This window comes from Nicotiana tabacum, chromosome 20 (genome assembly GCF_000715075.1).
Source record: "Nicotiana tabacum cultivar K326 chromosome 20, ASM71507v2, whole genome shotgun sequence".
Taxonomy (NCBI): Eukaryota; Viridiplantae; Streptophyta; class Magnoliopsida; order Solanales; family Solanaceae; genus Nicotiana; species Nicotiana tabacum.
In genome coordinates, this window is record NC_134099.1 from 51,663,709 (window position 1) to 51,691,323 (window position 27,615).

The 27,615-nt window shown below is 40.7% G+C and overlaps 1 long non-coding RNA gene across 1 annotated transcript in view; it reads left to right on the plus strand.

Annotated features, from left to right (window-relative positions):
- The first annotated feature begins 784 nt into the window (after window positions 1-784).
- LOC142174670 (uncharacterized) overlaps window positions 785-27,615 on the plus strand; it is a 37,615-nt gene continuing 10,784 nt past the window's right edge. The window contains exons 1-2 of the long non-coding RNA XR_012703647.1: window positions 785-1,794; window positions 16,419-16,556. This is a non-coding gene — a long non-coding RNA (uncharacterized LOC142174670). The remainder of the gene's footprint in view (window positions 1,795-16,418; window positions 16,557-27,615) is intronic.

Genomic DNA, 27,615 nt, shown 5'->3' on the forward strand with positions numbered 1-27,615 from the left:
AATCGGCTCTCCACCTCGGTATACTCCATCACTATTCCTACTTCTGAGCTACACGTGACCAGATTCCTTTATAGCCAAGGATATGTAGGCAGCTTAGATACCAGGGCTCGGTCACATTCTCCTTTCTTTTAGCTTTTGGTCTCTCTAAATAAGGGTCAGGTCAAAAAATCTGTCTAGTCGTTCTTTGCCTGAAAACTCTTAGCGTTCCCAGTCAAAGAAGGGCAGCTGTAAACATGTGATTTTTGACCCTCGCCGAGATTTCATACATTTTAGCATAAAATATTTATTTTAGGTTTAATATCATTATTTTAAATAGTTTTGACTCTTTTACTTTATTCTATCACATAAAAAAATTACAAAAAAAATATATTTTCATCTTTAGTTTAAAGTCAATTAGTATATTTATATTTATAGTATTTTAATTTCATTGTGGTTTTAGCTTATTCTTCCTACTTTTTACTTTATTATAACATTTAAAAATACAAAAATGAGTTTCACTTTTAGTACTTAATTTTATATTAGTTTATTTTAATTAATTGTGATTTTACACTTTATAGATACATTGTATTATTTGGTCTTCTTAGCCTAAGTTCAAACCCAAAAGACATGGTCTAACCCAATTACCCTTAGCCCATTCTTCCCAACCCATTAGCCCACTTAAGTGCAAAATTGAATCCTAGCCATCTATTTCCTTCTAATCCAATGGCCATCATCCCTTCCCACCTCCATATAAAATATCCAATTATAGAAACCCTACCCTAAGATTCCAATTCCTAGACTTAGACAACAAAAACACGACATCCATTTTCTTGAAAGGAACGGATGGAACAAAAATCTTTCAATCTCCAATTTTCTAATTCCTAAAAGGAGAGATATAACAGCTAACACATAGACAACACAAAATAAAGATGTCTCCTTTGAAACCCGTGGTTCACAATCAATCTGTTCCATTAAGACTATGTTAGATTTATTTGGTTGTACTTTATGCTGTTATATCTACCTTTTCTAGATCTGGCATATCCAGAAATATTGTTTAATTGAGGTTTTAAAATTGCATTATTATTTTACCAGTTTGCTGACAGTGCTTTATTAAAAGAAGTCTTATTACTAGTTAAATGTTTCTTCTTATCCTTGTTTTTGAAAGAAAAGATTGAACCTCATAGATCTGTAGTTACTTTCTAAATAATCTTTGATAATTTATGAGCAATTAAGAGGAAATGTAAAATAGAGATAAATTTTTAGTTTCTTTTGGGTTAAGCTTCTCAAACAAGAGTTTAAGTCGTGTCTGCATAACAACTCACAATGTTCCCCACCTCATTTTTATGGTGAATTATAAATCCCAAACTTTCAATAGAATCATGTAGCACTGGCTTATTTGGGGATTGAAGTTCTGGGAGACGCTGGCACAACCCCTGACTGCTCAAAGGGGCATCGTATTTTGGTAATTTTTTTAAGGGTTGCAGCAAAGTAGCTGAAGTTTCTTGGTGAAAAGTCATAGTTTTGGTTAGTTGTTAAATCAAGAATACAAATTTGTCCTTGCATTTGCTTCAGAAATGGTTAAAGAAAGGTTCTTTGGATAATTTTTTTTCTTAGTTGGGTTGTTTTCTTTCTACCCATCTAAAAGGGTAAAAGTTTATTTTAAGTTTGAGGATATATAGAAATGAGGGATTTTGCTGGTACACCTGGTACTTTGAATTATGGGCTATTTCTGAGGAAGACTCAGTGCTTCTTTGCTGCTGGTTCAATTGCTTCAATGGTTACCTCTAAAATCTTCTTCAATGTTACTACTTTCTGGTATTTCTTCCTTTCCCTTTATCATTTCTGTATTTAATATTGTTGTGTAATTTACTTATATTGATGAACTAAATTCAAGGTTCTATATAAGTGAAACATATTATTTGAGAATATTGTTTAAAGGTTAGCACTGTTATTGCACTTTTAATGATGAAATGGGTCAATGATTATGTTAAATGTAGCTTGAAAATAATTGGGCCTGACAAGGTCGATCTGCAGGCCCAAAGATGATAATTAGCACACCGCACATTTATCTTTAGCTTTCTCATGCAACTAAGGAAATAACTACTAAATAGTTTATGAATATCGTAGTTTGCTTTAGGCGCATAATTAAATCATCATGACTACGGGTACAGTTCCCGTGACGTAGTTGTGATACATAATTTCCAATTTCGGGGGGTACATTTATGTGACTCGGCCACAACAACTAATAATGTTGATAATTTAAACATGATATAAATCGTGGGTACGATTCTCGTGACACGATTCGCAATGTGTACCAAACAAACAAGGGTACGACAATCGTAACTTGTTCCAGAATAATTCCATAAATAATTAAAAGAGGTCAAAAGCTAAAAACACACAATAGGTATAAAACATGTAATTAATCATATAATTAGGCCAATAATAATAGTTGAGCGACCATGCTAAAACCACGAAACCCGGGAATGCCTAACACCTTCTCTCGGGTTAGCAGAATTCCTTACCCGAATTTTTGTGTTTTGCTGACTGTAAAACAGAGTCAATCTTTCCTCGATTCGGGATTCTAAACCGATGACTTGGGACACCATAAATTCTCCCAAGTTGCGACTCTGAATTTGAATATAAATAATCACGTATCGGTTATTGCCTCTTTAATTAGAAAAACTCCCTTATATACCCTTTTCGGGTAGAAAAAGGAGGTCTGACAGCTGGTGAATCTACAGGTACTGCCCTAGCTGTTGTGCAGGCTACACCCCTGTCCCTACCACGACCTCGACCGCGACCTCGGCCTCTAGAGGCCCCAAGTGGTGGTACTGGTGGTCGTCCGTCCTGACCGGTAGCACGTGTACTCACCATCTTTGAGAGAATAGAATAACAGAAGTTTAGCTACCAAAATCAATAGATTCGTATGATAGAAATTCAAGAATATGAAGTTTTTCCTAAAGGTTCTGCAGTGTCACGACCCGAATTTTCTACCACCGGGAGTCATGATGGTGCCTACTCATGGAAGCTAGGCAAGCCGAATATTATACAATCATTACCATATTCATTAAACATGTTCGACAATTTAAAATAATAAGTGATTAATCAGCGAAATAAATTAAATAACTCAAAATGCGGAAGACGAAACTTAATATTTCAAAAACACTGCTACATAATTTAAAGTACAATACTACCCACAATTTGGTGTCACAAGCCACGGACTGTCTAAGAATACTACAAATAAGGTCTGAATGAAATATATAAGTCTGTCTCTGAATAAGTAAAAACAGAAAGAGAAAAGATAGGAGGAGCTGCCCAGGCCCGCGGACGCCTACAGGACTACCTCGAGTCGCCTGAATGGACTAAAGACATCACCCTCACTGCGGTCCAAACGCTCCGGTATCAGTATCTGCACACAGTGCAGAGTGTAGTATCAGCACAACCGACCCCATCTGGTGGTAAGTGCCTCTAACCTCGGAGAAGTAGTGACGAGGCTAGGACTAGACTACCAAATAAACCTGTGCAGTTAAATCATATAAAGTAGAAATAAAAGTAGATAACTGCAACTAAAGTTAGGCGGGGGAAACATGCTGCGGGGAGTAACAGGTAACAAACAGAATAAAAGTAGAAAAATGTAAAGAACGCCATAAATCAAATACTAGAAAAAGATAAGGAAATAAGAAACAAGTACACATGTAATACCGTTGCAGGCATGCAACCCAATCCCATTTCATATATTACCGTTGCATGCGTGCAACCCGCTCCCATTTCACATATTACCGTTGCAGGCGTGCAACCCGCTCCCATTTCACATATTACCGCTGCAGGCATGCAACCTGATCCCATTATTGTACTGTTGCAAGCGTGCAACCCGCTCCCATTTCATATCTTACCGTTGCAGGCGTGCAACCCGCTCCCATTTTATGTATTACCGTTGCAGGCATGCAACCCGCTCCCATTTCACATATTACCGTTGCAGGCATGCAACCCGCTCCCATTTCATGTATTACCGCTCCCATTTAAAGTCAAAAATCAACACTAATCATAAAAGAATCCTGGCAAGGGAACAATAGTATAACCACAACATCCCAGCAAAGGAACAATAATGTAACAACAACATCCAGGCAAGAGAACAATAATATAATAACAACATCCCGACAAGGGAACAATAATATTACAACAACATCCTGGCAAGGGAACAATAATATAATTCTCATATGAAGCACGAATAAACCATAACGAAGTCATTAAATTTAACACAAGACTCATGGGCATGCTTGACACTGACGTATAGATACTCGTCACCATGCCTATACGTCATACTCCACAGTTAAAACATAGTAATTAAGACTCGACTCCTATTCCCTCAAGCTAAGGTTAGACCAAACACTTACCTCGATACCACGAACACAATTCAAGCCTCAACTATCGCTTTACCTCATGATTCCACCACCAATTTGCTCGTATGTAGCCACAAGTTACTTAACTATATCAATAAATGCTCAATGAATCAATTACAATGCATGAAAATAGGTTTTCTAAAGTTTTTCCCAAAAGTCAAAAATCGCCCCCGGGCCTACATGGTCAAAACCCGAGGTTCGAACCAAAACCCGATTACCCATTCCCCCACGAACCCAAATATACAATTTATTTTGAAATCGGACCTCAAATCGAGGTCCAAATCCCCAAAATTTTAAAAACCTAGGTTCAACCCAAATCACCCAATTTCCCCCATGAAAACCTTTGATTTTGAGTTGAAATCATGAGAAAAGATGTTAAAGATTAATAAAAACAAGTTAGAAATGACTTATAATCGATTTGGAAGAGTACTTGTCTTTGAAAAATCGCCCAAGAGAGTTTTGGTTTTGAAAGGGTTTGAAAAATGAGAGATTTTGGCTAAGTTATAATTTGCACAGGTGCAGATATCGTATTTGCGAAGTCAGGATCGCAAATGACACCCAGTCTTTGCAAATGCGAAGCTAGGCCAAATCTTGTTGCCTTCGCAATTGTGAACAATTATTCGCATTTGCGGTCCCTATTGAAGCCGCATTTGCGACATAATCCTCGCAAATACGAGGCTTCCTGCCCCAGCCCATCATCGCAATTGCGAAGGGTCTCTCGCAAATGCGAGCTCGCAATTGCGAAGCCTGCAGACCTGCAACACACAACAGTTGAAAATCTAAAACTTCCTAAGTTCAAAACACTCTGCGGCCTATCCAAAACTCACCCGAGCCATCGGGGCTCCAAACCAAACATGCACGCAAGTCCAAAAACATCATACGGACTTGTTCGTGCGATCAAATAATCAAAATAACAAGTAAAACTATGAATTAAACCTCAAAAACTCATCTTTTTCATCAAGAACACTTAAAGTTCATAACTCTTCAACCGAAGGTCCAAATAACGTCAAATAAATTCCCTTTTTCACAAAATTTCACAGTTATCATTTAAATAATTTAACAAGTTTGTACCAGGCTCCGGAACCAAAATACGGGCCCGATACCAATGGTTTCAAACATTAATTCTTTTCTTTAGTTCATAAATAATTTCAGCAAAATAATTTCTTTCAAAAATTGATTTCTAAGGCTTGGGACCTCGGAATTCATTTCTGGGCATACGCCCAAGTCTCATATTTTACTGCTGACCTCCCAGGATCATCGAAATACAGATTCAGGTCCATTTACTCAAAATGTTGACCAAACTCAACCATATTCAAATTTTAACTCTAGAAATGTGTATTTCTCATATTTTCATATAAAAGCTTTTCGGATATACATCTGGAACATGCACACAAATCGAGGTGAGGTAAAAATGAGGGTTAAGGCCTCAAAACACAAAATTTGTTTCTTACACAAGTGATGACCTCTTGGGTCATCACATCCTCCACCTCTAAAATAACCGTTCATCCTCGAACGGACATAAGAAGGAAGTACCTGAGTCGGGGCTAAGATAGGGATAACGGCTCCGCATATTGGACTTGGACTCCCAGGTCGATGCCTCAGCAGGATGACCTCTCCACTGAACACGAACAGAAGGAAAACTCTTTGATCTCAACTGACGAACCTACTAGTCTAGAATAGCTACCGGCTCCTCCTCATAGGACAAGTCCCTGTCCAACTGGACAGTGCTGAAATCTAACACATGGGATGGATCACCGTGATACTTTCGAAGCATGGACACATGAAACACTGGATGTACGGTTGATAAGCTCGGCGGCAACGCAAGTCTGTAAGCCACCTCTCCCACTCGATCAAGAATCTCAAACGGGCCAATGAATCTAGGGCTAAGCTTGACCATCTTTCCAAATCCTATCACGCCCTTCATAGGTGACACCCGAAGCAATAACCGCTCACTGACCATGAATGCCAAATCTCGAACCTTATGGTCGGCGTAACTCTTTTGCTTGGACTGGGCTGTACGAAGCGTATCCTAAATGATCCTGACCTTGTCCAAGGCATCCTGTACTAGATCCGTACCCAACAACCGAGCCTCTCCTAGCTCAAACCACCCAACCGGTGACCGACATCATTTACCATATAAAGCCTCATAAGGAGCCATCTGGATACTCGACTGGTAGCTATTGTTGTAGGCAAACTCTGCTAGAGGCAAAAACTAATCCCACGAGCCTCCAAAGTCAATGACACAAGCTCGAAACATATCCTTCAAAATCTGAATAGTGCGCTCGAACCGCTCGTCCGTCTGAGGAAGAAATGATGTGCTCAACTCAACCCGTGTGCCCAACTCTTGCTGAACTACTCTCCAGAAATGTGAGGTAAACTCAGTACCTTGGTCCAAAATGATAGACACAGGCACACCATGAAGACAAATAATCTCCCGGATATAGATCTCAACTAACCTCTCGAAAAAATAGGAGACTGCCACCGAAATGAAATATGCTGACTTGGTCAGCCTATCAACAATAACCCACACTGCATCGAACTTCTTCTGAGTCCGTGGGAGTCCAACAACGAAGTCCATAGTGATACGCCCCCACTTCCACTCAGGAATCTCAATCTTCTGGAACAAACCATCAGGCCTTTGATGATCGTACTTAACCTGCTGATAATTCAAACACCGGGCTACATATGCAAGAATGTCCTTCTTCATTCTCCGCCACCAGTAATGCTGCTACAAATACTGATACATCTTAGCGTCGCTCGAGTGAATAGAGTACCGGGAACTGTGGGCCTCTGCTAAAATTGACTCCCGGAGCCAATCCACATTAGGCACGCAAACTCAACCCTGCAGCCTCAAGACTCCACCATCTCCTAATGTAACCTTCTTGGCACCTTCGTGCTGCACCATGTCTCTAAGGACACATAAATGAGGTTTATCATATTGTCGATCTCGGATACGCTCCAATAAAGAGGAACGAGCGGCTGTACAAGATAATACATGGTTGGGCTCAGAAACATCCAACCTCACGAACTGATTGGCCAAAGCCTGAACATCCAAAGCAAGCGGTTTCTTACCGACCGAAATATATGCAAGACTGCCCATACTGGCTGACTTCCTACTCAAAGCATCGGCCACCACATTGGCCTTTCCCAAATGATATAAGATGGTGATATCATAGTCCTTTAATAGCTCCAACCACCTTCTCTGCCTCAGATTTAGCTCCTTCTGCTTGAACAAATATTGAAGACTCTTGTGATTTGTGAACACCTCACATGACATGCCATATAGATAATGCCTCCAAATCTTCAACGCGTGAACAATGGTTGCTAACTCCAAATCATGAACTGGATAATTCTTCTCATGAATCTTCAACTGACGCGAAGCATATGCAATAACCTTGCCATCCTACATCAATACCGCACCAAGTCCAATACGAGATGCGTCACAATAAACTGTATAAGGCCTTGAACCTGTGCGCAAAACCAATACTGGCGCCGTAGTTAAAGCTGTCTTGAGCTTCTAAAAGCTCGCCTCACACTCGTCTGACCACCTGAACTGGGCATCCTTCTAGGTCAACCTAGTCATCGGGACTGCAATAGATGAAAAACCCTCCACAAACTGACGATAATAGCCTGCCAAACCCAAGAAACTCCGGATTTCTGTAGCTGATGATGGTCTAGGCCAGTTCTTGACTGCCTCTATCTTCTTCGGATCTACCGGAATACCTTCTACTGATACAACATGACACAAGAATGCAACTGAACTCAACCAGAGCTCACACTTCGAAAACTTAGCATACAACTGACTATCTATCAAAGTCTGGAGGACCTCTCTCATATGTTGCTCATGCTCCTCCCGGCTGCGGGAATAGATCAAAATATCATCAATGAAGACTATCATTAATGAATCCAAGTAAGGCCTGAACAATCGGTTCATCAAATCCATTAAAGTTGTTGTGGCATTTGTCAACCCAAATGACATCACCAAGAACTCATAATACTCGTACCGAGTGCGGAAAGCTGTCTTAGGGACGTCGGATGCCCTAATCGTCAACTGATGGTAGCCAAATCTCAAGTCAATCTTCGAAAATACCTTGGCACCCTGAAGCTGATCAAACAAATCATCAATCCTTGGTAATGGATACTTATTCTTGATTGTAACCTTGTTCAACTGTCGGTAATCTACACACATTCTCATCTATCCATCCTTCTTCTTAACAGACAACACCGACGCACCCAAGGCGAGACACTAGGTCTAATGAATCCCTTCTCAAGCAAGTCTTGCAACTACTCCTTCAACTCTTTCAACTCAGGCGGGGCCATACGATACGACAAAATAGAAATGGGCTGAGTGCCCGCCGCCAAATCAATGCAAAAGTCAATATCCTTGTTGGGTGGCATACCCGACAGATGTGAATGAAATACCTCAAGAAGCTTACGAACAATAGGCACAGAAGTAATAGAAGGAACCTCAGCACTAGAATCACAAACATATGCCAAATAAGCCAAACACCCCTTCTTGGCCATACGCCGAGCCTTCATGTATGAAATAACACTACAGGTAGAATGACTAGAAGTCCCTCTCCACTCTAAACGAGGTAAACCCGGCAAGGCTAAGGTCACAGTCTTGGCATGACAGTCCAAGATCGCGTGGTAAGGTGATAACCAGTCCATCCCCAATATGATATCAAAATCAACCATGACTAGAAGTAACAAATCTACACGAGTCTCAAGACCCCAAATTACAACTATACATAAACGATGGACACTATCTACCATAATGGAATCACCCACCGATGTAGACACATATATAGGAGCGCTCAAAGAATCACTAGGCATGACCAGATACGGTGCAAAATAAGATAACACATAGGAGTACATAGATCCTGGATCAAATAGAACCGAAGCATCTCTACTATAAACCAAAACTGTACCTGTGATAATTAAATCGAAAGCCTCAGCCTCAGGTCTGGCTGGAAGAGCATAACATCGTGGCTGAACCCCACCACACTGAACTACATCTCTAGGATGGCCTCCACCTCTAGCGTCCTAAGCTCCACCTCTAATACCTCTACCTCCACCTCTAGCACCTCTACCCCCACTTCTAGCTGGTTGGGCAGGCGGTGGAATACTCGGTTCCTGAACCATGGAACGGGAACCCTGGTGCTGCGAACTGCTCGGTGCTTGAAGGAAATATCTAGAAATGTGCCCCGTGTAGCCACAAGTAAAACAAGCCCTCGACTGTTGTGGCTGACGACCCTGAAAACCCTGAAGCGGCTGCACACTGATAGGACTGGTGGTGCACTGTAGGACTGCTGATCAGAATACTGCATGTGAGAACCACGGCTACCTGAAGCACCATGATAATCCTGAAGTGCTGACTGAAAAGGCCTAGGAGGATGGCCTCTACCATACGAATCCCTGCCTCTAGATGAGGCGCCACTGAATTTGCCTGAATGACGAGGCCTTTTGTCAGACCTTGGACCACCTCCCTGCGATAGAACCATCTCAACTCTCCTGGCCACATTGGCCACCTCCTGGAAAGAAATCTCACTCCCCATCTCCTTAGCCATCTGCAGTCGAATAGGCTGAATGAGTCCCTCCATGAACCTATTCACTCTCTCTCTCTCTCAGTGAGGCGTATAAGTAGATCATGATGGACCAAATTGATAAACCTGGTCTCGTACTAAGTAACAGTAATAAAACCTTGCTGAAGACGCTCAAACTACCTCCGATAGATCTCCCTCTGAGTGACGGGAAGAAACTTCTCAAAAAACAGCTGAGAAAACTAATCCTAAGTCAAAGCCGGTGACCCAACTGGTCTGGCCAAGCAATAATCCCTCCACCAAGTCTTGGCAGATCCAGATAAGCAAAAAATAGCAAAGTCGACCCCATTAGTCTCCACTATCCCCATGTTCCTGAGAACCTCATGAAAACTGTCTAAATAATCCTGGAGATCCTCAGAAGATGCACCGCTGAAAGTGGTAGTGAAGAGCTTGGTGAACCTATCCAATCTCCACAATGCATCAGCAGACATAGCTGCTCTATCACCGATCTAAGCTACCACACCTGGCTGAATTGCTCCAACTGGCTGAGCTGCTGGAGTCTGAAACTAGGGAGCCATCTGCTCCGGAGTGCAAGTAGCAGGAGTTTGGGCTCCTCCTCCAGCCTAAGAGACGACTGGTGCTACAGGAAGCAAGCTTGCCCCGGTGACACTCTCCATAAGGCCCACTAGATGGACTAGAGCATCCTAGAGTACTAGGGTAGAAATGAACCCCTTTAGGACCTGAGGTCGGCCTACTGGAACTATCTGGACTGGAACCTCATCATCAAACTCAACCAGAGGCTCTGATGCTGGTGCTGCTACTCTGGGCTGAGCACTGCCCCTACCTCAGCCTCTAGCACGGCCTCGACCTCGCCCTCTGTCCCTCGTGGGAGCTACTACTAATGGCTCGGGCTGCTGATCAGTGGATGAGGACGTGCGTGTTCTCGCCATCTGCGAAAGAATGGAGTAGAAATTCAATTAGCATTGAGAAACCAGACAACACGATGGGAAAGAATAGATGTGAAGTTTTTCCTAATTCTGTAGCCTATGGGGATAAATACGTACGTCTCCGTACCGATCCCTCAGACTCTCCTAAACTTGTCCGTGAATTGTGAGACCTATATAACCTAGAGCTCTAATACCAATTTGTCATGACCCGGATTTCTCACCCTCGGGAGTCGTGATGGCACCTACTCGTGGAAGCTAGGGAAGGCGAATATTATAAAAGCATTACCAGTTTCATTAAACATGTTCGCCAATTTAAAATAATAAGTGATTAATCAGTGAAATAAATTAAATAACCGGAAATGCGGAAGACGAAACTTAATATTTCAACCAAACACTGCTATATAATTTGAAGTACAATACTACCCAGAATTTGGTGTCACAAGCCACAAACTGTCTAAGAATACTAAAATAAGGTGTGAATGAAATACATAAGTCTGTCTCTGAATAAGTAAAAACAGAAAGAGAAAAGATAGGAGGAGACGCCAAGGCCCGCAGACGCCTGCAGGATGACCTCGGGTTGCCTGAATGGACTGAAGACAACAGCCTCACTACAGTCCAAACGCTCCTGTATCAGTATCTGCGCATAGTGCAGAGTGTAGTATCAGCACAACCGACCCCATGTGCTGATAAGTGCCTAGCCTAACCTCTACGAAGTAGTAACGAGGCTAGGATCAGACTACCAAATAAACATGTACAGTTAAATCATATACACCGAAAATAAAAGCAGATAATTGCAACTAAAGTTGGGTGGGGGAAACATGTTGCAGGGAGTAACAGGTAACAACAGAATAACAGTAGAAAAATGTATGGAACACCATAAATCAAATACTAGCAAAAGATAAGGAAATAAGAAAGAAATACATATGTAATACGGTTGCAGGCGTGCAACCCGATCACATTTCATATAGTACCATTGCAGGCGTGCAACCCGCTCCTATTTCACATATTACCATTGCAGGAGTGCAACCCGTTCCCTTTTCACATATTACTGTTGCAGGCATGCAACCCGCTCCTATTTCATATCTTACCGTTGCAAGCGTGCAACCCGCTCCCATCTCATATATCCCATTTCATATATTACCATTGCAGGCGTGTAACCCGCTTCCATTTCATTTATCAACACCAATCATAAAAGAATCCCGGCAAGGGAACAATAGTATAATCACAACATCCCAGCAAAGGAACAATAATGTAACAACAACATCCAGGCAAGAGAACAATAATATAATAATAACATCCCAATAAGGGAACAATAATATTACAACAACATCACGGCAAGGGAATAATAGTATAATTCTCATATGAAGCACGAATAAACCACAACTGAGTCATTAAATTTCAATACAAGACTCATGGGCATGCTTGGCACCGACGTATAGATACTCGTCACCATGCCTATACGTCGTACTCCACAGTTAACACGTAGCAATTAAGACTCGACTCATAATCCCTTAAGATAAGGTTAGACAAAACACTTACCTCGATGTCACGAACACAATTCAAGCCTCAACTATTGCTTTACCTCTTGATTCCACCACCAATTTGCTTGTATCTAGCCACAAATTACTTAACTATATCAATAAATGCTAAATGAATCAATTCCAATGCATGAAAATAGGTTTTCTAAAGTTTTTCCCAAAAGTCAAAAATAACCCCTGGGCCCACATGGTCAAAACCTGAGGTTCGAACCAAAACCCGATTACTCATTCCCCCACGAACCCAAATATACAATTTGTTTTGAAATCGGACCTTAAATCGAGGTCCAAATCCCCAAAATTTTAAAAACCTAGGTTCTACCCAAATCACCCAATTTCCCCCCATGAAAACCTTTGATTTTAAGTTGAAATCATGAGAAAAGATGTTAAAGATTAATAAAAACATGTTAGAAATGACTTACAATCGATTTGGAAGAGTACTTGTCTTTGAAAAATCACCCAAGAGAGTTTTGGTTTTGAAAGGGTTTAAAAATGAGAGATTTTCGGCTAAGTTATAATTTCCACAGGTGCAGATATCACATTTGCGAAGTCAGGTTCGCAAATGCGACGCAGTCTTCGCAAATGCGAAGGTAGGCCAAATCGTGTTGTTTTCACTATTGCGAACAATTTTTCGCATTTGCGGTCCCTGTTGAAGTCGCATTTGCGACATAAGCCTCGCAAATGCGAGGGTTCCTGCCCCAGCCCATCATCGCAATTGCGATGGGTCTCTCACAAATGTGAGCTCGCAATTGCGAAGCCTGCAGACCTGCAACACACAGTAGTTGAAAATCTGAAACTTCCTAAGTTCAAAACACTCTGTGGCCTATCCAAAACTCACCCAAGCCCTTGAGGCTCCAAACCAAATATGCACACAAGTCCAAAAACATCATACGGACTTGCTCATGCGATCAAATTATCAAAATAATATGTAAAACTATGAAATAAACCTCAAAAACTCATTATTTTCATCAAGAACACTTAAGGTTCATAACTCTTCAACCGGAGGTCCAAATAACGCCAAATAAACTCCATTTTTCACCAAATTAACAGTTATCATTTAAATACTTTAACAAGTTTGTACCGGGCTCTAGAACCAAAATACAGGCCCGTTACCAATGGTTTCAAACATTAATTCTTTTCTTTAGTTCATAAATAATTCAGCAAAACAATTTCTTTCAAAAATTGATTTCTAAGGCTTGGGACCTCGGAATTTATTTCCGGTCATACGCCCAAGTCTCATATTTTACTGCGGACCTCCCAGGATCGTCGGAACACAGATCCGGGTCCGTTTGCTGAAAATATTGACCAAAGTCAACCATAATAAAATTTTAGCTCTAGAAATGTATATTTCTCATATTTTCACATAAGAGCTTTACGGATATACGTCCGGACCACGCACGGAAATTGAGGTGAGGTAAAAAGGAGGTTATAAGGACTCGGAACACAGAATTTGTTTCTAACACAAGTGATGACCTTTTGGGTCATCACATGCAGCCTCTCAAAAATAAGTACAAACGACTATGTACTGATTCGCAAGACTCTACTAAACCGACTCATGACTGGTGAGACCTATGTAACCTAGGCTCTGATACCAACTTGTCACGACCCCAAAACCACCCCGGTCGGGATGGCACCTATCAAAGAACTAGGCCAGTCGATTCAACACTAATAACATAAAGTTCTTTTGTAAATTCATTTTTTTCTAATCAAATATGATCACAAATCTTTCATTTTTAATATCTCAAATAAGCGGAATACATCAACATTGCACGATCTTGGTGTCACTAGTCATGAGACACTAAGATACAGTCCAATATTGTCTACTCAATACAAGATAAGATTGAAATATATAATACTAAGGATAGGAAGGAGAAAGGCAGGGCTACGAACGCCGTGCAACTACCTTGCTATCTCTGAAAAAATACTCAGAAGCTGCTGGATGCTCTCACTAGGATGCTCTGGCACCTGGATCCGCACACAAGGTGCAGGGAGTAACGTGAGTACGCCAACTCAGTAAGTAACCAAAGTAAATAAAGGTTGAGTGCAGTGACAAGCATTTAAATCATATACATAGTCTAACATAGAATCTTAATACAAATAACAAAGTCAAATCCATAGTTCAATTTTCGAACATCTCGTAAAACTCCAGTTTTAATAAAAAGTATTTAACACATTTGTTCAATATTTTTCAATAGAGGCTCGGTATACAAAAAAGAGTGAAAAATAGTAATTTCATAAACAAGACCCTCGGACAAAGTATCACTCATATATATAGCCCCTCGGGCAAGTCTCTCAGTCACTCGTGACTCAACTCTCATCAATCAGTACTCACACTCAGGACTCCCGCTCAATAGATATCTCATAATGATAACCATTGCGGCGTGCAGCCTGATCCGTAAATAAATAGTCGACTATGCTCACTGAGGGTGTGCAGATTTCGGAGGGGCTTCTACAGTCCAAGCGGTATATCGCTGCAGCGTGCAACCCGATCCAATATATATCGTTGAGGCGTGTAGCCCGATCCATATACATATAAATATCGTTGCAGCTTGCAGACCAATCCATATATATATATATATACACTCACCATCAGTCCTCAACCTCTCTCAGTCATCAACCTCACAACCACTCGGGCATTTCAATGAAAAATCAAAGAACTCAGCCCAAACAGTTTTCATATATTTTAAAGTAGAGCAATAAAACATAATCAAACAATAAACATGTAAAAATCATGATTGAAGATATGCTTTTGGATCAAAACAATGTGAAGATTGTAGTAAAATACCCCTGAGGGTCCAAACAGTTCGGCATAAGGCCCCAAACATGGCATTTAGCCCAAGTTAACAGATTCATTTCTAAAACACATAGATATCATATAGTGTTTATCAAAATATACAACTCCATAGTTGCCACGGGATAGATCAAGTCACAATCCCTGTGGGTGCACGCCCACACGCCCGTCACCTAGCATGTGTGTCACCTCAGTTATCAAAATAGTACGAAATTTTGGGGTTTCATACCCTCAGGTCTAGATTTACAATCGTTACTTACCTCTATTTCAAAAAAGAACAATTTGGGACAATCCAAATACTGTTCTTTCACAAGTAACCCTTCACAATTTTGAACCCTGCCGATTTATTAGCGTTTTCGAATCGATCAATCTCTCTTTGTTTCACTGCTGTTTCATGTTGTTTTAATTTTTTTGTGCTTACATGGTCTATTTCTTCTTTTTGCTGCAATTTCGTGGATTTTTCTTGGTGGTTTGCCGACGTTCTATTTTCTTTTTTGTGTCTTTTTCATGTATTAAGAAAGTCGCCGGCGGCGAAAAACAGAAGCAGGCCATTAATTTTCTGATCTGTTAAAGGCAGAGTATAATCTGTTTTGTTCTTCTTCACTCAAAATAATATATACGCATTATCGTTCATTTACTTTCTTAATCCTCTGATTTTAACTTCTCTATCTCTTTCTCATTACTTTCTTCTCTCTTTTGCAAAGATCTTTGAATTTTAATTTTTTGTCAGCCATTTTTACTTTTGGGGTTCGAAGTTGACATTATTCTTCTTCTTAAGAGATATGATTTTGATCGACTTTCTTCCTTCAAATTTGTTGATTTTTATTCTATTTCACACTGATCCTTTCTGGGTTTTCTATTTCTGAGGTAAAGATTTGCTTTTTTTCTATTTTTAAATGATTTTCTTGGCTTTTCCTCCAGTAGGCTGCTTTCGACCACAAAAATCCAAACTTTGGTTTCTACTTCTTCTGTTGCAACTAATTCAAAAATGATTTTTTTCTATTTAACTAGTACAATTTCGATTTGTTTTAATTTATAGAAGAGTACTGATTATTTCTTAATTTATAGTAGTTATCAAGTGTTCTGGCAATATATTTCATTAGATATTTGTGTAGTTCTCTGCTTTTTCCATATATTTCCCCCAACTACTATTAGGGCTACACCAGTGGTAGCAGTGACAACCCTTTTTGGTTTTCGGGTCATGGTATTTTTTGTGTTTTCAGGAAAATTCTCGAAGTTGTGGAGACAAGTTGGGCGCACGAGCACTAGCAAAGGAGAGCAACCAGGACGAGCGTCCACAACGGGTGGTGGGAAGCGGTGCGTGAGTGTACAACTACACCAAGTAAAACAATTCAACACAGGTTTGGTTCTCGGGAGTTGGTACCTCCCGCTCTACTATCTCCCTTTTGGTGTTAGATAAATTGATGTTACTTTGGTTCATAATAGTTCAATCATTCAACTAGTGTACTTGTAGTCACTTGTTTCCTTCTAGTTTGATTCGTTGTTCGTTGTGCACTAGTGAGTCTTCTTGAGATATGTTGTAGGTGTAGTGGCTGCAATCTGGGATGATAGATTAAGGGCATGTCATCGGGTGGGGAAGAGTGTGGGGTCGGGGTCAGGGTGTGGGATGGGAGGTAGGGGAGGTAGAGGGGGCAAGGGAGCCTATAGGTTGAGAATCGGGTCATGGAACATAGGTTCGCTAACGAGTAAGTCTATAGAGTTGGTGAAGATACTTCATAAGAGGAAGATTAATATAGCATGTGTCCAGGAGACTAGGTGGGTTGGATCAAGGGCGAAAAACATGGATGGGTATAAGTTATGGTACTCTGGAGTCCTGATGGGTAAGAATGGAGTGGGTATCCTGGTAGATAACCATCTTAGAGATTCAATGATAGAGGTCAGGCGGGTGAATGATATACTAATGACTATTAAATTGGTGGTGGGTGAGTGTACTTTAAATGTCGTTAGCGCGTACGCGCCGCAAGTAGGCTTGGATGAGGAGATTAAAAGGCATTTTTGGGAGGGGTTGGATGACATCGTTCGTAGTATTCTGCCTTCGGAGAGGTTATTCATAGGAGGAGATTTCAATGGTCATATTGGGTCGTCTGCAGCTGGTTATACCGAGGTGATGGCGGCTTTGGTGTCGGGGAGCGGAATGGAGGGGGCACTTCATTGTTGGACATTGCTAAGGCATTCGATCTAGTGATTGTGAACTCAAGTTTTCCGAAGCAGGATGAGCATTTGGTTACTTACAAAAGTTTGGTGGCGAAGACTCAGATTGACTATCTCTTCCTTAGGAGATGTGACAGAAGGTTGTGCGAGGATTGCAAAGTTATCCCAAGTGAGACCCTAGCAACGCAACATAGGATTTTGGTGATGGACATTGGTATTAGGATAAGGAGGAAGAAGAGGTCAGTACGAGGCTGTCCGAGGATTAGGTGGGGCGCCTTGACTAAGGATAAAGCTCATGAGTTAAAAGGAAGGTTATTGGCAATGGGAGCTTGGAGAAGTAGTGGGGACGCAAACACTATGTGGTTGACGACGGCTGATTGAATAAGGAAGGAGGCGAGAGAGGTGTTAGGGATATCTTCGGGCCGCACCGGTGGTCACAAAGGAGATTGGTGGTGGAATGCAGTTGTCCAAGATAAAGTGGAAGCGAAGAAGGCAGTGTACCTGCAGTTCGTAGGGAGCTCTGGAGAGGAGGAGAAGAGAGCGAAGAGTGAGAGATATAAGGTAGCTAGGAAGGAGGCGAAGATGGCAGTAAAGGAGGCTAAGACGACAGCTTTTGCTTGTCTGTATGAGGAACTAGGGAACAAAGAAGGGGAAAAGAAGTTATTCCGACTCGCTAAGGTTAGAGAGAGGACGGCTCGGGATCTGGACCAAGTAAGGTGCATAAAAGATGATGACGACAAAGTTTTGATGGGGGATGACCAGATTAAGAGGAGATGGCAGACCTACTTTCATAAACTTCTAAATGAAGAAGGGGATCAGGATATTGTGCTAGGTGAATTGAGGAATGCCAACAGCCCCCATGAATTAAGTTATTGTAGGGATATTGAGGTCGATGAGGTCATGGAGGCAATGCGTAAGATGAGGAGGGGCAGAGCTACCAAGCCAGACAAAATTCCGGTTGAAATTTGGAGGTGTGTGGATAGAGCAGGCTTAGAATGGCTTACTAGGTTGTTTAATGTTATATTCAAGACTAATAAGATGCCTGAAGAGTGGAGGTGGAGTACAATGGTTCCGCTGTATAAGAACAAAGGCGATATTCAGAGCTGTAACAACTATAGGGGTATCAAATTATTGAGTCATACCATGAAAGTATGAGAGAGAGTGGTAGAAATGAGAGTGTGAAGGACTGTGTCTATTTCAGATAACCAGTTCGGGTTCATGCCGGGGCGATCTACCACAGAAGCTATCCACCTTATTAGGAGGATGATGGAACAATACAGGTATAAGAAGAAGGATCTCCACATGGTGTTTATCGATCTAGAGAAAGCGTATAATAGGGTTCCTATGGAGGTCCTATGGAGATGCCTGGAGGTTAAAGTGGTCCCAATTAACTACATTAGGGTGATTAAAGACATGTATGATGGATCTAAGACTCGGGTTAGGACAGTAGGAGGCGACTCCGACCATTTTTCGGTTGTTACGGGGTTGCACCAAGGGTCTGCGTTTAGCCCTTTCCTATTTTCCCTGGTGATGGATGCCATAACACATCATATTCAAGGGGAGGTGCCATGGTGCATGTTATTTGCTGATGACATAGTCCTAATTGACGAGACATGACGCGGCGTCAACGAGAGGCTAGAGGTTTGGAGACATGCCCTTGAGTCTAAAGGTTTCAGGCTGACTAGGACGAAGACGGAATACCTCGAGTGCAAATTTGGGGCCGAGCTCACGGAAGAAAGAGTGGAAGTGAGGCTCGACTCACAAGTCATCCCTAAGAGGGGTAGTTTCAAGTACCTTGGGTCAGTTATTCAGGGGACCAGGGAGATCGACGAGGATGTCACACATCGTATAGGGGTGGGTGGATGAAGTGGAGGTTAGCATCGGGAGTCTTGTGTGATAAAAAAGTGCCACCGTTACTAAAAGGTAAGTTTTATAGAGCAGTGGTTAGGCATGTTATGTTGTATGAGACCGAGTGTTGGCCAGTTAAAAATTCACACAGCCAAAAGATGAAAGTAGCAGAGATGAGGATGCTGAGGTGGATATGCGGTCATACAAGGATGGACAAGATTAGGAATGAAGATATTCGATAGAAGGTGAGCGTGGCCCCCATGGAGGACAAGATGCGGGAAGCAAGACTTAGATGGTTCGGGCACATTCAGAGGAGGAGCACTGATGCACCAGTGAGGAGGTGTGAGCGACTGGCTGTGGTGGGCACGAGGAGAGGTAGAGGGAGACCTAAGAAGTATTGGGGGGAGGTGATCAGGCAGGACATGGCACGACTTAGGATTTCTGAGGACATGGCCCTTGACAGGGAATTGTGGAGGTCGAGCATTAAGGTTGTAGGTTAGGGGGAAGTTTGTGAATATTACTACAGCGCATTAGAGGGAGACTAGCCATTTAGGAGTTAGACTTAGGATGCTACTGATCAGCTACTGATGCAGGGCTATATCTGTTGGATATTAGTATACCTTACATCCTTTCCGTATTTCCTATATTTCTTATGTTGTTGTTATTTTGTTATTTTATGTTATGTATTTTATATTATTTACTATGAGTCTATTGATAGTACTAATATACTGTCTCTTGTTGCTTTTGAGCCGAGGGTCTCCTGGAAACAGTCTCTCTACCCTTCATGGTAGGGGTAAGGTCTGCGTACATATTACCCTCCCCAGACCCCACTTGTGGGATTATACTGGGTTGTTGTTGTTGTTGTTGTATTTACCTCAAACCGGGCAAAATTCTACTCCGCGATACCCTTACCTCTCGATCCGGCCTCCAAATGCTCCGAATTTAACCAAAATCAGTATATTATAATCAATACATGCTAAAGGAACAATGCCCATGCGAAAATTACCAAATTAACTCAAAAATCTCAAAATTGGTCAAACCCGACCCCCTGGCCCACGTCTCAGAATTCAATAAAAATCACATCATTAGGATCCGCATCCTCCCACGAGCTTATACATACCAAGTGTCACGAACCTAAAATCGGTCAGGTCTTGATGGCGCCTATCATGAAACTAGGCCAGCCGATACAACTCCCGAATTAACCATTTATCAATAAAAGTCATTCTTAAGCTTTTTAATTAATTAGATATCTCATAATGTAAGTCTAAATGAATAGTGCGAAAATAATATACAAGCCCGACATTGGGGTGTCACAAGTCACGAGCATCTACTATAATCTGAATACAATGAAGAGTCTAAAAATATACGAAATACAATCTAATGGAAACAAGAGGGAGAAAAAGTTGTGCTGCGAACGCCGGGCACCTACCTAGCTAAACTCCGATGACTCTGCCTCTGAGAAATCAATACCCGCTACCGGGTTCAAAAACACCTGAATCTGCACACAAGGTGTAGGGAGTAATATGAGTACTCTAGCTCAGTAAGTAATAAAGGTAAATGAAAGCTGAGCAGTTAGAAAACACGCAAACCACGTCATAACACTGCAGCAAATGCAGTATATTTCCAAAACAGTGCAGAAATCATTTAATTCGTAACTCAAGCTCAGTTTCCGTAAAAACCTTTTAAAACAACTTTCAATAGTTTCAAACGAGTGATAAAATAGTGAGTAAAAAGGATTGAACCTAGGGCTACCTCACAATCACTCGTAATCAGCCCCTCGAGCATATCATAAATCACGATCCACCCCTCAGGCAATAACATGGAACAACATCAACCCCTCGGGCTATTTCACATATCTCACACTAGGTACCCGCGCTCACTGGAGGTGTACAGACTCCGGGAGGGGCCCTTTAAGGCCCAAGCACAATATTAAGTCATCTCGTGGCATAATCAAATAGGCTCTTGGCCTCATATCAAGCCACTTCGTGGCGTAACACATCAGGCCCTCAACCTCATAATCATAAATCGGTACCACACCGTTGCGGTGCGCAGCCCGATCCTATAATATTCTCACAATACAGGCCCCCGGCCTCACTTAATCAAAAATCTCTCAAGCCACTGGGGCAACAGTAACACATGATACTCAGCCCAAAATATCATTTAAAATGTCAAAAATGGAGTAAAAATGGCTGAGTTATGAAAATAGTAGATTATAGCATGACGGAGTACAAGTATAAAGTCAAAACAGTGAGGAATAGCAGTAAAATCCCCTAAGGGTCCAAAACAGTTGGCACGAGGCCCAAATATTACATTCAGCCCAAAACATGATGATCGCAAACATTTTTTCAATCAAATACACAGTAAAACAGTCATTCGGGATGGACTAAGTCTCAATCCTTAATAGTGCATGACCCCACACTCGTCATCTAGCGTGTGAGTCACCTCAATATAGCACAACGATGTGAAATCCGGGGTTTCATACCCTCAGGACAAACATTTCAATCATTACTTACCTCTAACCGGTCCAAACTCTAGCATGTGGAGCCTTTGCCTCTCGAATCAGTCTCCTATTGCTTCGAATCTAACCAAAATCAGTTCCACATCATTAATACACGCTAAAGAAATAAAGCCCAAGCGAAAATAATCGAATTAACTCAAAAATCCCGAAATTGGCCAAACCTGGCCCCCGGGCCCACATCTCGAAACCTGATAAAAATCACATCAATAGAATCCTCATCCTCCCACGAGTCTATACATACCAAGAACATTAAAATCGGACCTCAAATGGCCCCTCAAATTCCCAATTTATACTCTCCAAATTCAAGCCCTAATTCCCATTTAGGCTTTAATTTTCACATATTTCATGTTTAAACAAGTAAGAATCAACATAGGATTGAGTATTGAGTTTAAAAATCTTATCTTCAAGTGTTTCTCTTTGATTCCCTCTTCATTTCTTCTCAAAAAGCTCTAAAATCGCTCAAAAATGGTGAAATTTAGACCCAAAATCACGGACAATGGCTATTTAAACATTCGGCCCAGGCATTAAATTCCTTCTTCGCAAACGCGGTCAAAGCCTCGCGTTCGCGAAGCACAAATAATTCACAGATCCAATTTCCTCTTACACGAACGCTAACACACCCTCAAAAATGCGATGCCTTACTCAGCTTAGCCTATGCGAACGCGTTACCTCAGTCGCGAACGTGATGCCTTACTCAGCTTAGCCTACGTGAACGCGTTACCTTAGTCATGAACGCGATGCTCAATCAGACTCAACCTTCGCGAACGCGGGACCAACATCGCGAACGCGAAAGGCAACTAGCCTGCCTCACTCAACATCTCTTTGCGAACGCGTGAGCTCTCTCGCAAACGCGAAGAGTAAAACTCTGCAACACTGATCTGAAGATATCTGCAACTTTCAAAATAAGAATTTGATCCGTTTAGCCACCCGAAACTCACCCGAGGACCTCGGCACCTCAACCAAATATTTCAATATATCCCATAACCTCATTCAAACTTGTTCCAACCTTCGGAACGCTCAAAACAACATCAAATCACCAAAATCACACCGAATTCAAGCTTAAGAATTTCAGGAACTTCCAAATTCCGCTTTCGATCAAAACGTCTACCAAACCTCGTTCGAATGACCTTAAATTTTGCACACACGTTACAAATGACATAACGGACCTGCTCCAATTCCATTCCGACCCCTATATCGAAATCTCACCTATCAACCGGAAAACACCAAAATTCCAATTTCGCCAATTCAAGCCTAACTCTATTCCGTACCTTCAAAATATATTTCGACCACAATCCTGAGTCCCAAATCACCTAACGGAGCTAACCAAATCATAAAATTTTTAATCCGAGGTCATCTACTAATAAGTCAAATTTTGATCAAACCTTTTAAATTTTAAGCTTCAAATTGAGAACTTTTCTTCAAAATTCATTCCGGTTACTCGGAAAACCAAAACCAATGATTTACATAAGTCATAATACATTACACGGGGCTAGACATGCCCGAGAACCGGCGAGCAAAGTGCAAACACTCAAAACGACTGTCACACCTCCTTTTTTCCTACACCCCTGGAAGGGGTATATAAGGGAGTTTTTCCAATTTAAGGACAATCGAAACGGGATTCATTTATTTAGAAATTTAGAGTCGCCACTTGGGATAATTTATGGTGTCATAAGTCACCAGTTCAAATCCCGAATTGAGGAAAAGATTGACTCTGTTTTACAGTCCGCAAACACAGAAATCCGGGTAAGGAATTCTGTTAACCCGGGAGAAGGTGTTAGGCATTCCCAAGTTTCGTGGTTCTAGCACGGTCACTCAACTATTATAATTGGCATATTATTTGATTTTAGTACGTGTTTACACCTATGTGCAAATTTTAACTTAAACCACTTTTATTCATTTTTTTTAAAAAAAAGAAAATTGCAACGTTATTAAAATAAGTCTTGAACCACGTCACGTAAATGCACCCGTGGTTTTTGGACATACTTTAACATTGTTGGGATTTGGATTTGGGTCACATAAATGCGCACCCGAGTTTAGGGAGGTAATGTTATTAAAATACGCGCCTAAAGAGACTAACGCGTTATGATTTTGGGGAAGGCCGTGAAATTCGCTAAATGGCCCATCCCGAAATCTAAGTATTTTAATATATACAATTATCGAGGGCCCCGCAATTTACGTGTTTTGTTTTGCGAGGCTCGTCTCATTTTATTTTAGAAGGCAAACCTAAAGTGACTATGGTTTTCTATCTTTGTTTGTCTCTAAAAATAAAACAAAAGGCCCTAGTTAGTTATCAATATTTTTATCTAAGAGAGGGGTGGCATTAATTGAATTCAGGCCGTTTGGACTTCAGTATAGACCCACGGAATTTCAAACTGGCCAACCGTGATTCTTGGCCCCAGCTTGGCATGGATTGCATCACAACTGGGCCTTAGAAAGAGTTTCATTCACAAAAATTATAATTAAAAGAAGGAGGAAATCAATTCATTTTAGCCATGTTAAAGCTTAGGAATGGATCAAAATGGCTCCATCAGCTGATTCAACGGATGATTTTGTTTCGTTTCTTTTATCAAGGACAAAGAATGGACACAATTGTTCTATGTGCGATTTTGTTTTAAACCATAAGTGTTCTCATTTATGCTAAGTTTCAACATGATTTGTTAATAGTACTAATACTACTTCAATTTCTCCCTAATTACCAACACGAACACATAAGTCCAAATGAGAGTCCAGTAGTCCAAATTTACAGTCTAGAATCAGTCTAAGTTATACAATCCAATCTTCAGCTCAGTTATGCAATGTAAAATCTAAAGTAAGTCTAAGCAAATACAAATCAACTATTATCTATTTTTGGCATAACAACTTGGACCCACACATGTTAAGAGGTGAATATGCAATCATTTCATTTCAGCATTTTCGAACCAAAAGAGCTACATCAACTCAAACTGAGAATGTGTACCTGAAAGCAGAAAGGAATAGGAAGAAGGAGAGGTTAGCAACAGGAGCACACAGTGGATCACAACAACCAAGTATTTGAGTTCAAACAACACCAATCAACCCAGCTTCAGCCCAGAAATATATTTATCAATCCAGGAAGAGTTCAGAAATGTTTTAAACCAACAAGATCAATAGATCAACCCAAAACAGATTCGAATAAACCCAAATGACCTTCAAACTGAACCTAGAAACATACCACAGCAACAACACGCTCAAACTCATCCTAGAATGTCTCGACTGAAACCAAAAGTCTACTAGAAAACCAAGCAGAAAACACTACTGACTCCAGTAGCTAGCAATCTGAAAGCTCTCAAAAAAGGACTCTTAAAATTGATATCTTAAACTCTATGTATGTTTCAAATTAGAACTGAATGCCCTCAAAGTTTTCAAAATGCTCCCTAAGAACTGAAATCCTAAAAAAGCTCTCCAAAACTTTCTCAAACTGATTCCCAGTCTTTAAACTCTCTCCAAAATTGAATGCCTTAAAAGCTCTATATCTCTCTAAAACTGATTCAAAAAGGAAGACTCTCTCAAAGACTGAAAAAAGGACCCTTAACTCTGTCCAAAATCCCCCTATTTATATGCAAACTATAGCCACTTTTACAGCTCTTAGGAGCACTCAGACCCATTAATTAAGCATTTTTGCCCATGATATTCTCTAGAACCCCACCCCTATATGTTTTGCTCTATTTTTAATTCACTTGTTCCCCCACTAACCTTTGTCTTTTCTTTATTTAATTCAATGGTTATGGGTAGTACATACTTTAATTACATTCCCATTAGGCCTCCCCATGCTATTATGTTTTGTTCCCCACTAATACTAAACAAATGCATTAGTTTAATGTTACATTAGTACTTATTGGACAGAACACTTAAACTAACCATTTTTAAACTTTTAAGTCCCAAATTATCCCTTGAAACCCCTGTGATTACTACCCATCATCTATAACCAATCCACTTAACAATTAACTAATTAACCACATGAAACTAACTCCTAATCAACACTATCACACCAAAACTGAATTTAAACCAATGATAGATTCATATCAGACCTTGAACATGACAACCTTAGGATTCAATTCATCAAACTCAGACCACAGTTTAAGCTCGAAACTCAAATTAAATGAATAGCATTAAAACAAAGATGTAGGAACAGAAAGCATACTAACAATGAGCCCTGAAGCTGGGAATCTAAGGATCACAAAATGAGTCAATAGACATCAAATAACTTGACAAGGACTACTAAACTACAAACATGAACGGACTAATCGACGAAACTATTTAATCGACTCAATAATTTATAGCATATGCTAATCAACAGAAGAATACTGGACCAAGAAAAAAAGATCCGAAAGAGGAGAAAGAACTACTTGACAAAATGATGAATTACAATGAAACCTAATTAGGCAAACAATAACAACAATAAAAAATAAAAAAAGAAAAGAGAAGAAATACCTCAGAATCTCAGGCCAAACGAATTCGTCCTAATCGAAGCTTCAACTTGATTCTGAAGCCGAAATGGACCTTAATCGAGTGTTCTCGACTGAGAACACATGACTAAGGTCAATTACGACCTCAGTTTTCTACTGTGTATCGATCCCCTAGCTTGGTTCTTTTAGGGTTCGTCGAATTGACTTCAAATTCGAAAGCATCCAGCTTGATTCGAATGATAGTGGTGCTAATTTAGGGACGAGGGGGGTCTAGTGGCCAAGGGGTGTGATTTTGGGGTCAAGTTGAGGCGGATGATGATGGTGGAGACGGTTGTTTGGGACGGGGCTCACGAAGGGGGCGATGGGGATTCGTTCCAGGGGTCATTTTGTAAGGGCGACGAGACTGGTCATTTGGTGTTGCTGGTGAGGGGAGGGTGGTGTGAGGAAGATGAGAAGGGGGGCGGGTGTTTGGGTCTCCTAGGGTTTGAGAGGGATTGAAAAAATGAGGAAGAGATTGAAAGGGGGGGGGGGGTCGTTTGGTATTGGGGTAGACCGGGTCGGGGTGGGTATTTTGGGCCAGTTTGGGTAGTGGATTTTTGGGTAGAAGGTTATTTTGGTTTGGGCCTGTGGAAATTTGGCCTGGTCCGAATTTCTCTCCCTTTTTTTATATTGTTTCTTTTTCTTCTTTTTCTTTTTATTTCCTAATTTTAAAACCAAAAATCCTAGATTAAGTTATAAAACCAAAATTATCTTAAAGATACTAATTAATTCTTAATAATAATTATCACATATAATTAAATAAAAAAAAAAAAGAAAAATCACACAATTTGACATTAAACACTAAAATGCGAAGTACATTATTTTGTGATTTTTTATTTTGTAAAACACCTAATTATTAATTAATTCCAAAAAATATAAAAATCAAATCTTAAATGCAAATGCTATATTTTTATATTTTTAATGCATTAATAAAATTAAACATGCACACAAATATATGCAAATAATCAGGGAAATCACACAATAATTCCTGAAAAATAACACATAATTAAAGAAAAGACCTAATTTTGGGAATTCTTTTGGAGTAATTTGTATGAGGCAAAAATTATGTGCTCACAGCTGCCCCTCTTTGTCCGGAAACATGAAGAGTTTTCGTGCAAAGATAAAGTGAGCGGATACGAGTGATTTTTGCCTGCTTGAATACTCCGTGGGGAAGCATTTTGAAAGATTTGACCGAACCTTTGCTTCAAAGGTTTCCTACATATCTTTGGCTATAAAGGAATCAGGTCAATGTAGTTCGGGAAGTTTTGGTAGCTGGGACTATAATGAAGCTGCGGTTTTGCTGTTACTGCTGTTGCTGATACTGCCTACTGACCTCCTTATTACACCATGACAAAAATGAAGAAGCTAGACTAAGCTATAATCAATGATTTATAAAGATTTATTTCCAAACTTGATCTT